The 13,484-nt window shown below is 46.1% G+C and overlaps 3 pseudogenes; all 3 read right to left on the bottom strand.

Annotated features, from left to right (window-relative positions):
* Nucleotides 1–12,625: 12,625 nt before the first annotated feature.
* On the bottom strand, nt 12,626–12,744 carry LOC124044705 (annotated as a pseudogene).
* A 241-nt stretch (nt 12,745–12,985) lies between these two features.
* LOC124044716 lies at nt 12,986–13,104 on the bottom strand (annotated as a pseudogene).
* A 260-nt stretch (nt 13,105–13,364) lies between these two features.
* On the bottom strand, nt 13,365–13,483 carry LOC124044718 (annotated as a pseudogene).
* Nucleotide 13,484: the final 1 nt, after the last annotated feature.

The raw sequence follows: 13,484 nt of genomic DNA, 5'->3' as shown, positions 1-13,484 counted from the left end.
CACTCTTACCCCGACGGATAGCTCCAGACACTTTTTGGTCCTATCTGAGGCATTTGACTTAAATGTAATTTTTAAATTCATGTCAAAATGGCCATATTCTGAAGACACTCAAAGTCTGCAGGGTAATCGAACTGGCCACATCTAAAGTCAAGCCACAGGTCACAGGTGAGCTGCGTTGTTAAACCCTAAACATAAATAATAACACGATTGCGTTGAAAATACCCATTAAGCCATTTGTTAAGATTTCAGCCATGTGGACCTGTTGTCACTCTTACCCTGATGATTGCTGATACTTACAGACACTTTTTCAGTCTTATCTGAGGAATTTTATCGTTTATATCAGAATGGCCATATTCTGAGGCCAGTTTAGCGTTCATTCAATGACGATTTACTACTCTTTTCCATTGAAGGCCATATTGAGGTTAAATCAATGACTGGAGTTTTTCATTGATAAAAACAAATGACTATTGAAAGTGAAAGTCGGTATCGTGCATAAATTTGAAGATGAAATAACAATTTATAATAAACACTCTCAAATGCAAACCTTCTGGAGCTGAGCAAAGATCAAGGAAAATAAGAAAACAGCTGTACTTAATGAGAAATTAATGAAGGGAACATCAAATCAAATCAAATCAAATGTTATTTGTCACATACACATGGTTAGCAGATGTTAATGCGAGTGTAGCGAAATGCTTGTGCTTCTAGTTCCGACAATGCAGTAATAACCAACAAGTAATCTAACTAACAATTCCAAAACTACTGTCTTATACACAGTGTAAAGGGATAAAGAATATGTACATAAGGATATATGAATGAGTGATGGTACAGAGCAGCATAGGCAAGATACAGTAGATGGTATCGAGTACAGTATATACATATGAGATGAGTATGTAAACAAAGTGGCATAGTTAAAATGGCTAGTGATACATGTATTACATAAGGATGCAGTCGATGATATAGAGTACAGTATATACGTATGCATATGAGTTGAATAATGTAGGGTAAGTAACATTATATAAGGTAGCATTGTTTAAAGTGGCTAGTGATATATTTACATAATTTCCCATCAATTCCCATTATTAAAGTGGCTGGAGTTGAGTCAGTGTCAGTGTGTTGGCAGCAGATAGAAGCTGTTTTTCAGTCTCTCGGTCCCAGCTTTGATGCACCTGTACTGACCTCACCTTCTGGATGATAGCGGGGTGAACGGGCAGTGGCTCGGGTGGTTGATGTCCTTGATGATCTTTATGGCCTTCCTGTAACATCGGGTGGTGTAGGTGTCCTGGAGGTCAGGTAGTTTGCCCCGGTGATGCGTTGTGCAGACCTCACTACCCTCTGGAGAGCCTTACGGTTGAGGGCGGAGCAGTTGCCGTACCAGGCGGTGATACAGCCCGCCAGGATGCTCTCGATTGTGCATCTGTAGAAGTTTGTGAGTGCTTTTGGTGACAAGCCAAATTTCTTCAGCCTCCTGAGGTTGAAGAGGCGCTGCTGCGCCTTCTTCATGATGCTGTCTGTGTGAGTGGACCAATTCAGTTTGTCTGTGATGTGTATGCCGAGGAACTTAAAACTTGCTACCCTCTCCACTACTGTTCCATCGATGTGGATAGGGGGTGTTCCCTCTGCTGTTTCCTGAAGTCCACAATCATCTCCTTAGTTTTGTTGATGTTGAGTGTGAGGTTATTTTCCTGACACCACACTCCGAGGGCCCTCACCTTCTCCCTGTAGGCCGTCTCGTCATTATTGGTAATCAAGCCTACCACTGTTGTGTTGTCCGCAAACTTGATGATTGCGTTGGAGGCGTGCATGGCCACACAGTCGTGGGTGAACAGGGAGTACAGGAGAGGGCTCGAACGCACCCTTGTGGGGCCCCAGTGTTGAGGATCAGCGGGGAGGAGATGTTGTTGCCTACCCTCACCACCTGGGGCGGCCCGTCAGGAAGTCCAGTACCCAGTTGCACAGGGGCGGGGTTGAGACCCAGGGTCTCGAGCTTGATGACGAGCTTGGAGGGTAATATGGTTTTGAATGCCGACCTGTAGTCGATGAACAGCATTCTCACATAGGTATTCCTCTTGTCCAGATGGGTTAGGGCAGTGTGCAGTGTGGTTGAGATTGCATCGTCTGTGGACCTATATGGGCGTTAAGCAAATTGGAGTGGGTCTAGGGTGTCAGGTAGGGTGGAGGTGATATGGTCCTTGACTAGTCTCTAAAAGCACTTCATGATGACGGTAGTGAGTGCTACGGGGCGGTAGTCATTTAGCTCAGTTACCTGAGCTTTCTTGGGAACAGGAACAATGGTGGCCCTCTTGAAGCATGAGGGAACAGCAGACTGGTATAGGGAATGATTGAATATGTCCGTAAACACACCGGCCAGCTGGTCTGCGCATGCTCTGAGGGCGCGGCTGGGGATGCCATCTGGGCCTACAGCCTTGCGAGGGTTAACACGTTTAAATATCTTACTCACCTCGGCTGCAGTGAAGGAGAGACAGAATGTTTTTGTTGCAGGCCGTGTCAGGGGCACTGTATTGTCCTCAAAGCGGGCAAAAAGTTATTTAGTCTGCCTGGGAGCAAGACATCCTGGTCCGTGACTGGGCTGGATTTCTTCCTGTAGTCCGTGATTGACTGTAGACCCTGCCACATGCCTCTTGTGTCTGAGCCGTTGAATTGAGATTCTACTTTGTCTCTGTACTGACGCTTAGCTTGTTTGATAGCCTTGCGGAGGGAATAGCTGCACTGTTTGTATTCGGTCATGTTACCAGACACCTTGCCCTGATTAAAAGCAGTGGTTCGCGCTTTCAGTTTCACGCGAATGCTGCCATCAATCCACGGTTTCTGGTTAGGGAATGTTTTAATCATTGCTATGGGAACGACATCTTCAACGCACGTTCTAATGAACTCGCACACCGAATCAGCGTATTCGTCAATATTGTTATCTGACGCAATACGAAACATATCCCAGTCCACGTGATGGAAGCAGTCTTGGAGTGTGGAGTCAGCTTGGTCGGAGCAGCGTTGGACAGATCTCAACGTTGGAGCCTCTTGTGTTAGTTTCTGTCTGTAGGCAGGGATCAACAAAATGGAGTCGTGGTCAGCTTTTCCGAAAGGGGGCGGGGCAGGGCCTTATATGCGACTATTGAAAGTGCAAGTCGGTATCGTGCATAAATTTACTGGTCTCTGTGGTGATTTTAGAAGGCTGTGCCTATTTCTACTTTTACCCCATACTCTTTAACCCGATACCCAGGTACTGTGCTGTAATCAGGATGGCCGAGCGGTCTAAGGTGCTGCGGTTAGGTTGCAGTCTCCTATGGAGGTGTGGGTTCAAATCCCACTTCTGACAGTTGTTTTGTGCCTCTCAGGAGTCATGCTGCTTAGCAGTAATAATAAGATGAAATAACAATTTATAATAAACACTCTCAAATGCAAACCTTCTGGAGCTGAGCAAAGATCAAGGAAAATAAGAAAACATCTGTACTTAATAACAAATTAATGAGGGGAACAATTCATGTTATTGCATAATGAGTTAATGAGTTACTGCATTGTCTGTCATGTTTGTCATTTATTATCATGTCTTGTCCCTGTGCTCCCCATTCTATTCGTTTCCCTCTGCTGGTCTTATTTGGTTCTTTCCCTCCTTCTATCCCTCTCTCTCCCCCTCCCTCTCTCACTCTCTCGCTCTCTCTTCTCTCTATCGTTCCGTTCCTGCTCCCAGCTGTTCCTATTCCCCTAATCATCATTTAGTCTTCCCACACCTGTTCCCGATCCTTTCCCCTGATTAGAGTCCCTATTTATTCCTTTGTGTTCCGTTCCTGTCCCGTCGGTTCCTTGTTTAGTATTCACCATGCTGTGATTGCGTTTCGCCCTGTCCTGTCGTGTTTTTGCTGTGATTGTGTATCGCCCTGTCCTGTCGTGTTTTTTGCCTTCATCAGATGCTGCGTGTGAGCAGGTGTCTCTGTCAACTACGGCCTGCGCCTACCCGAAGCGACCTGCAGTCTGTGGCCGCTTCTCCAGTTATTCCCCTCTACAGACTAGAGGATTTCTGTTATTCCCTGTTTGGACTTAAATAAACTCTGTTTCTGTTAAGTCGCTTTTGGGTCCTCTTTCACCTGCATGACAGAAGGAACCGACCAAGGAATGGACCCAGCGACTTCAGACGCTCGTTACACTGCCGTCGAGATCCAAGGAGCCATGCTCGGCAGACACGAGCAGGAATTGTCTGCTGCTCGCCATGCCGTGGAGAACCTGGCCGCTCAGGTTTCCGACCTCTCTGGACAGTTCCAGAGTCTACGTCTCGTGCCACCTGTTACTTCCTGGCCTGCCGAGCCTCCAGAACCTAGGGTTAATAACCCACCTTGCTACTCCGGGCAGCCCACTGAGTGCCGCTCCTTTCTCACGCAGTGTGAGATTGTGTTCTCTCTCCAACCCAACACATACTCTAGAGAGAGAGCTCGGGTTGCTTACGTCATTTCACTCCTTACTGGCCGGGCTCGAGAATGGGGCACAGCTATCTGGGAGGCAAGGGCTGATTGCTCTAACAAGTTCCAGAACTTTAAAGAGGAGATGATTCGGGTTTTTGACCGTTCAGTTTTTGGTAGGGAGGCTTCTAGGGCCCTGGCTTCCTTATGCCAAGGTGAACGGTCCATAACGGATTATTCTATTGAGTTTCGCACTCTTGCTGCCTCTAGTGAGTGGAACGAGCCGGCGCTGCTCGCTCGTTTTCTGGAGGGACTCACGCAGTGGTTAAGGATGAGATTCTCTCCCGGGAGGTTCCTTCAGATGTGGACTCTTTGATTGCTCTCGCCATCCGCATAGAACGACGGGTAGATCTTCGTCACCGGGCTCGTGGAAGAGAGCTCGCATCAACGGTGTTTCCCTGCTCCGCATCGCAACCATCTCCCTCCTCTGGCTCAGAGTCTGAGCCCATGCAGCTGGGAGGGATTCGCATCTCGACTAAGGAGAGGGAACGGAGGATCACCAACCGCCTGTGCCTCTATTGCGGAGTTGCTGGACATTTTGTTAATTCATGTCCAGTAAAGCCAGAGCTCATCTGTAAGCGGAGGGCTACAGGTGAGCGCAACTACTCAAGTCTCTCCATCAAAATCCTGTACTACTTTGTCGGTCCATCTACGCTGGACCGGTTCGGGTGCTACATGTAGTGCCTTGATAGACTCTGGGGCTGAGGGTTGTTTCATGGACGAAGCATGGGTTCGGAAACATGACATTCCTTTCAGAGAGTTAGATAAGCCTACGCCCATGTTCGCCTTAGATGGTAGTCATCTTCCCAGTATCAGATTTGAGACACTACCTTTAACCCTCACAGTATCTGGTAACCACAGTGAGACTATTTCTTTTTTGATTTTTCGTTCACCGTTTACACCTGTTGTTTTGGGTCATCCCTGGCTAGTATGTCATAATCCTTCTATTAATTGGTCTAGTAATTCTATCCTATCCTGGAACGTTTCTTGTCATGTGAAGTGTTTAATGTCTGCCATCCCTCCCGTTTCTTCTGTCCCTACTTCTCAGGAGGAACCTGGCGATTTGACAGGAGTGCCGGAGGAATATCATGATCTGCGCACGGTCTTCAGTCGGTCCCGAGCCAACTCCCTTCCTCCTCACCGGTCGTATGATTGTAGTATTGATCTCCTTCCGGGGACCACTCCTCCTCGAGGTAGACTATACTCTCTGTCGGCTCCCGAACGTAAGGCTCTCGAGGATTATTTGTCTGTGTCTCTTGACGCCGGTACCATAGTGCCTTCTTCTTCTCCGGCCGGGGCGGGGTTCTTTTTGTTAAGAAGAAGGACGGTACTCTGCGCCCCTGCGTGGATTATCGAGGCTGAATGACATAACGGTTAAGAATCGTTATCCGCTTCCCCCTTATGTCATCAGCCTTCGAGATTCTGCAGGGAGCCAGGTGCTTTACTAAGTTGGACCTTCGTAACGCTTACCATCTCGTGCGCATCAGAGAGGGGGACGAGTGGAAAACGGCGTTTAACACTCCGTTAGGGCATTTTGAGTACCGGGTTCTGCCGTTCGGTCTCGCCAATGCGCCAGCTGTTTTTCAGGCATTAGTTAATGATGTTCTGAGAGACATGCTGAACATTTTTGTTTTTGTCTATCTTGACGATATCCTGATTTTTTCTCCGTCACTCGAGATTCATGTTCAGCACGTTCGACGTGTTCTACAGCGCCTTTTAGAGAATTGTCTCTACGTAAAGGCTGAGAAGTGCTCTTTTCATGTCTCCTCCGTTACTTTTCTCGGTTCCGTTATTTCCGCTGAAGGCATTCAGATGGATTCCGCTAAGGTCCAAGCTGTCAGTGATTGGCCCGTTCCAAGGTCACGTGTCGAGTTGCAGCGCTTTTTAGGTTTCGCTAATTTCTATCGGCGTTTCATTCGTAATTTCGGTCAAGTTGCTGCCCCTCTCACAGCTCTTACTTCTGTCAAGACGTGTTTTAAGTGGTCCGGTTCCGCCCAGGGAGCTTTTGATCTTCTAAAAGAACGTTTTACGTCCGCTCCTATCCTCGTTACTCCTGACGTCACTAGACAATTCATTGTCGAGGTTGACGCTTCAGAGGTAGGCGTGGGAGCCATTCTATCCCAGCGCTTCCAGTCTGACGATAAGGTTCATCCTTGCGCTTATTTTTCTCATCGCCTGTCGCCATCTGAGCGCAACTATGATGTGGGTAACCGTGAACTGCTCGCCATCCGCTTAGCCCTAGGCGAATGGCGACAGTGGTTGGAGGGGGCGACCGTTCCTTTTGTCGTTTGGACAGACCATAAGAACCTTGAGTACATCCGTTCTGCCAAACGACTTAATGCCCGTCAAGCTCGTTGGGCGTTGTTTTTCGCTCGTTTCGAGTTTGTGATTTCTTACCGTCCGGGTAGCAAGAACACCAAGCCTGATGCCTTATCCCGTCTGTTTAGTTCTTCTGTGGCTTCTACTGATCCCGAGGGATTCTTCCTTATGGGCGTGTTGTCGGGTTAACAGTCTGGGGAATTGAAAGACAGGTTAAGCAAGCACTCACGCACACTGCGTCGCCGCGCGCTTGTCCTAGTAACCTCCTTTTCGTTCCTGTTTCCACTCGTCTGGCTGTTCTTCAGTGGGCTCACTCTGCCAAGTTAGCTGGTCATCCCGGTGTTCGAGGCACTCTTGCGTCTATTCGCCAGCGCTTTTGGTGGCCGACTCAGGAGCGTGACACGCGCCGTTTCGTGGCTGCTTGTTCGGACTGCGCGCAGACTAAGTCGGGTAACTCTCCTCCTGCCGGTCGTCTCAGACCGCTCCCATTCCTTCTCGACCATGGTCTCACATTGCCTTAGACTTCATTACCGGTCTGCCTTTGTCTGCGGGGAAGACTGTGATTCTGACGGTTGTCGATAGGTTCTCTAAGGCGGCACATTTCATTCCCCTCGCTAAACTTCCTTCCGCTAAGGAGACGGCACAAATCATTATTGAGAATGTATTCAGAATTCATGGCCTCCCGTTAGACGCCGTTTCAGACAGAGGCCCGCAATTCACGTCACAGTTTTGGAGGGAGTTCTGTCGTTTGATTGGTGCGTCCGTCAGTCTCTCTTCCGGGTTTCATCCCCAGTCTAACGGTCAAGCAGAGAGGGCCAATCAGACGATTGGTCGCATACTACGCAGCCTTTCTTTCAGAAACCCTGCGTCTTGGGCAGAACAGCTCCCCTGGGCAGAATACGCTCACAATTCGCTTCCTTCGTCTGCTACCGGGTTATCTCCGTTTCAGAGTAGTCTGGGTTACCAGCCTCCTCTGTTCTCATCCCAGCTTGCCGAGTCCAGCGTCCCCTCCGCTCAAGCGTTTGTCCAACGTTGTGAGCGCACCTGGAGGAGGGTGAGGTCTGCACTTTGCCGTTACAGGGCACAGACGGTGAGAGCCGCCAATAAACGCAGGATTAAGAGTCCAAGGTATTGTTGCGGCCAGAGAGTGTGGCTTTCCACTCGCAACCTTCCTCTTACGACAGCTTCTCGTAAGTTGACTCCGCGGTTCATTGGTCCGTTCCGTGTCTCCCAGGTCGTCAATCCTGTCGCTGTGCGACTGCTTCTTCCGCGACATCTTCGTCGCGTCCATCCTGTCTTCCATGTCTCCTGTGTTAAGCCCTTTCTTCGCACCCCGTTCGTCTTCCCTCCCCCCTCCCGTCCTTGTCGAGAGCGCACCTATTTACAAGGTACATAAGATCATGGACATGCGTTCTCGGGGACGGGGTCACCAATACTTAGTGGATTGGGAGGGTTACGGTCCTGAGGAGAGGAGTTGGGTTCCGTCTCGGGACGTGCTGGACCGTTCACTCATCGATGATTTCCTCCGTTGCCGCCAGGATTCCTCCTCGAGTGCGCCAGGAGGCGCTCGGTGAGTGGGGGGTACTGTCATGTTTGTCATTTATTATCATGTCTTGTCCCTGTGCTCCCCATTCTATTCGTTTCCCTCTGCTGGTCTTATTTGGTTCTTTCCCTCCTTCTATCCCTCTCTCTCCCCCTCCCTCTCTCACTCTCTCGCTCTCTCTTCTCTCTATCGTTCCGTTCCTGCTCCCAGCTGTTCCTATTCCCTAATCATCATTTAGTCTTCCCACACCTGTTCCCGATCCTTTCCCCTGATTAGAGTCCCTATTTATTCCTTTGTGTTCCGTTCCTGTCCCGTCGGTTCCTTGTTTAGTATTCACCATGCTGTGATTGCGTTTCGCCCTGTCCTGTCGTGTTTTTGCTGTGATTGTGTATCGCCCTGTCCTGTCGTGTTTTTGCCTTCATCAGATGCTGCGTGTGAGCAGGTGTCTCTGTCAACTACGGCCTGCGCCTACCCGAAGCGACCTGCAGTCTGTGGCCGCTTCTCCAGTTATTCCCCTCTACAGACTAGAGGATTTCTGTTATTCCCTGTTTGGACTTAAATAAACTCTGTTTCTGTTAAGTCGCTTTTGGGTCCTCTTTCACCTGCATGACATTGTCTTTCAGTTGTAAAATTATCACTTTCTGTAGGCTATGCCTGGTGGCCCATTCCCTGCTAACAAGCCTGTTGTTGTGGTTAAGGCGATGGACTAGAAATCCATTAGGATCTTCCTGCGCAGGTTCGAATTCTGCCGACAATGAAATTGAATTTTCTTGACCCCTCCGGACGTGGAAGTTTAGTCGTGTTTCTTATACCAATCATATCCTAACAGATCTCCACAAGTACAAAGGGATTAGTTGTCCATTTGGGATAGGATCCCACCTCACACCTTTACACACCTGGTTATCCATCCTTCTAGCTCTATAGGCCACAGTAGCATAGGTTAGAGGTTTGTAGTCAAGCCACAGATTTCAGGTGAGATCTCATGATACACTCAACAATACAACAACACGATTCTCATGAATAACCATTAAGCCATTTGCTAAGATTTCCCCCATTTTCACATGTGGAAACCTGTTGTCACTCTTACCCTGACGGATAGCTCCAGACACTTTTTTGGTCCTATCTGAGGCATTTTTAAATTCATGTCAAAATGGCCATATTCTGAAGACACTCTTAAAGTCTGCAGGGTAATCGAACTGGCCACATCTAAAGTCATTGGTGAGAAACCTTGTTAAACCCTAAAAGAAAAAGTAAAAACACGATTGCATTGAAAATAACCATTAAGTCATTCAGGTCGCAGACTCCCCTATAAGCATGGTTTGAAACCCACTCCTGACAACTTTTTAGCGCCTGCATGTCATGCACCTTTGTAAAATCCAGTTGAAAAATAAATGACTTAAGGTAATGTAAATGACACCTAGTTAATATGAGTAGTGAATAACTATCGTATTTTTAATATTCTGCAAAAACAGCTAGTTGATGAGAGGCTGAAAGAGAATTGCAAGAATCGCGCAATTTCACAGGCGGGCCACAAACAGGCGAATAACAAAAAGCATCTCGGAACGCACAACTGATCGGTCGTTGTCAGTGGATTGTATTGGCGGGAAGAACAAAAATATCGTCTGCAGGGTAATCGAAGTCGCCGCATCTAATGTCAAGCCACAGGTCACAGGAGAGCTGCCTTGTTAAACCCGAAAAATAAATAATAACACGATTGCGTTGAAAAAACCCCATTAAGCCATTTGTTAAGATTTCCCCCATGTGGACCTGTTGTCACTCTTACCTTGATGATTGCTGATATTTCCATACACTTTTTCGGTCTTATCTGAGGAATTTGATAATTTATATCAGAATGGCCATATTCTGAGGCCAGTTTAGCGTTCATTCAATGACGATTTACTACTCTTTTCCATTGAAGGCCATATTGAGGTTAAATCAATGACTGAAGTTTTTCATTGATAAAAACAAATGACGATTGAAAGTGCAAGTCGGTATCGTGCATAAATTTACTGGTCTCTGTGGTGATTTTAGAAGGCAGTGCCTATTTCTACTTTTACCCCATACTCTTTAACTCTTTAACCCGATACCCAGGTACTGAAATTGCATATACTGCACCTCTTGGTGCACTATATAAAGTCAAAGTGAGTCTGATTACAATACAATTCAACTAATTCTAAAAAATAAATCTTTGCGCTCTATTTCATTATTAGGCGCGTAAATATTTATAATTCTAAAAACCATACTCATATATTCAAAATCCAAAATTAAAATCCTCCCATTATTGTCATTATATATATGTTTCACATTCTCTACCACATCCTTCTTCAATAAAATAGCAACACCACATGAATTCCCCTGCCATTGTTAACAAAAATAAAATCTCTTCATATTTTTTTACTTCTGAAATACATACATTGTCCCAATGTGTTTCTTGAAGGCATAAAATATCAGAATTCTTCATTTTGACTATTCTTTGAAATTTTTCCATTGTTCTTAAACCATTCGCATTTATTGACATAAAATTAACCATTCCAATAAATAGTAAAAATAATAAATATTTTCTCATTTACCTCTATCTGTTGTCATGTTTTCTTCCTTTTCTGTCCTTTTTCACCTCCGCCGCCGCTTTCCTCTTCCTGTGGCCTCCCCATTTTCTGTCAATCTGTTCCATGTCATCAGAATCTGAAATTGATTCTAAATCCATCTCTTCCAAGAAACTTAAACACTTCTTTCCAGTGCCTGTTGTGCTTCCTGAATCCATTTGTGTCTCCTTTATTATTGTCAGCATCCCACTCCCCTCCACTCCATAGCCCGAGGTCCCCCCAAAATCTGTGAGTCCCCAGTTCCTCCACCCAGCCAACTCCCCCTCCCCCCTGAAAACTCCCTCTTCTTATTTCTGAGTCCATACTGCTCCCTATTTCATTCGTCTTCTGTTCGCTCTTCTCCCTTCTTGCGTTCTTCGTCTCTCCACCCTCCACCACGTCCTCTCCTCCATCATCTTCTTCTGGTCTCGGTGATACATCAGTCTCCACAAAAATATCCTGGCTCCTCTCCTCATTCACATCCTCTCCACAGTTGCACTCGTCGGTTCTCATGCGACATCCTTCGCAAAATGCCCTTTCCTTTCCACCTAAACATTCTCTTGCATAATGCCCTTGCTTCCCACACTTATAACATTTGAATTCAGGGCAGTCCTTCAAAATATGACCAGGCTGAATACAAAGCCTACAAACTCTGACCTGCTTATCATGAATAACTCTAAAGTATTCTCCTCCTTCAAATGTGTCAAACTTTGTCGAGTACGGCAATGATTTCACAGTGTCAGTAAATTTCACTTTGCAGTATCTCGTGCCATCTGCTATCTCCGTCCCTGGCCAAACTCTCCTCCTGATTTCAGAGACTGCTGATACACCCCAGCTACATATAGCGTTGTCTTCCATATACACAGGCAAATTCATGAAAGAGACTATAAGTTCATTGGAAACCATGTCTCTTGGCATTATTCCTGTTTCTTTAATCATAAAGCCATCCATTAAGCGCTCTTTTCCTTTTCCATTTCTCATCGTGACTTTCTTTCTCCTTTTACTGTACATCCCACCACCTCTCCACACACCTCTTTAATCGCACGTAACAACTCCATCGTCGTGACCCTATCTTCTTCCATCAACTCCACTGCCACCGTAAATTCTTTACCATATTTCATCTCTCCTTCATCTCCATTTTTCTTCCGTTGAGCATTTTCTTTGTCATTGTCCATTCCATTAGCCATTGCCCTGTTGTCCGTCATAGTAAACAAAATTAAACCCTAAAAACTCTCCCCAAGCAGCAAAACTACAAAGGGGGAAAAAACAAACAAAACTTAAATTGTTCAAATGCAAAAATCTAAATTATACTTCAAAAAATGATGAAAATAACCCAAAAAAAGCTCTCAAGCAAACACTCTCAAGCAAACAAACACTCACTCACGACTTAATTACCAACACCTGTCAAACTTTCCAAACAGGAAGTGTTCAATCAGGCCGGTGTGGTCGTAAGCGAGAAACTCTCTCTTGGTGCACTATATAAAGTCAAAGTGAGTGTGATTAACAGCTGTTGCATTTTCACCATGTAGATAAGCATCTTTCTGTCACTCAAGAAGTGGAAGAAATTGCAATATACTGCAGCCATAATTTGTAGCATAGATTTTTGGATGAAATACAAACTAATCTTGCTTACTTATTTCAAAGCGAGGGCACATATTTCAGCCTTGTGGGAAGAAACGGACAAAGAGTTGAAATTCCACAAGGCTGTGACAAAGAGCTTACAGCACCTGGTATTCCGAGGCAGTCTCCCATCCAAGTACTAACCAGGACCGAACCTGCTTAGCTTCCGAGATCAGACGAGATCAGGAGTACTCAGGCCGGTGTGGTCGTAAACGAGAAACTACCTCTTGGTGCACTATATAAAGTCAAAGTGAGTGTGATTAACAGCTGTTGCATTTACACCATGTAGATAAGCATCTTTGTGTCACTCAAAAGTGGAAGAAATTGCATATACTGCAGCCATAATTTGTTGCACAGATTGTTGGATGAAATACAAACTAATCTTGCTTACTTATTTCAAAGCGAGGGCACATATTTCAGCCTTGTGGGAAGAAACGGACAAAGAGTTGACAAAAAGCTTACAGCACCTGGTATTCCCAGGCGATCTCCCATCCGAGTACTAACCAGGCCGGACCCTGCTTAGCTTCCAAGATCAGACGACATCAGGCGTACTCAGGCCGGTGTGGTCATAAGCGAGAAATTATCGCATGGTGCACTATATAAAGTCAAAGTGAGTGTGATTAACAGCTGTTAGATTTTCACCATGTAGATAAGCATCTTTGTGTCATTCAAAAAGTGGAAGAAATTGCATATACTGCAGCGATAATTTGTAGCAGAGATTTTTGGATGAAATACAAACTAACCTTGCTTACTTATTTCAAAGTGAGGGCACATATTTCAGCCTTGTGGGAAGAAACGGACAAAGAGTTGAAATTCCAATAGACAGTGACAAAAAGCTTACAGCACCTGGTATTCCAAGGCGGTCTCTCATCCAAGTACTAACCAGGCCTGACCCTGCTTAGCTTCCAAGATCAGACGAGATCAGGCGTACTCAGGCCGATGAGTTTGTAAGCG

The sequence above is a fragment of the Oncorhynchus gorbuscha genome, linkage group LG09, assembly GCF_021184085.1.
Source record: "Oncorhynchus gorbuscha isolate QuinsamMale2020 ecotype Even-year linkage group LG09, OgorEven_v1.0, whole genome shotgun sequence".
Classification (NCBI taxonomy): Eukaryota; Metazoa; Chordata; class Actinopteri; order Salmoniformes; family Salmonidae; genus Oncorhynchus; species Oncorhynchus gorbuscha.
The sequence above is the reverse complement of the archived record's forward strand: the minus strand, read 5'-3'. Positions and strand labels throughout refer to the sequence as shown.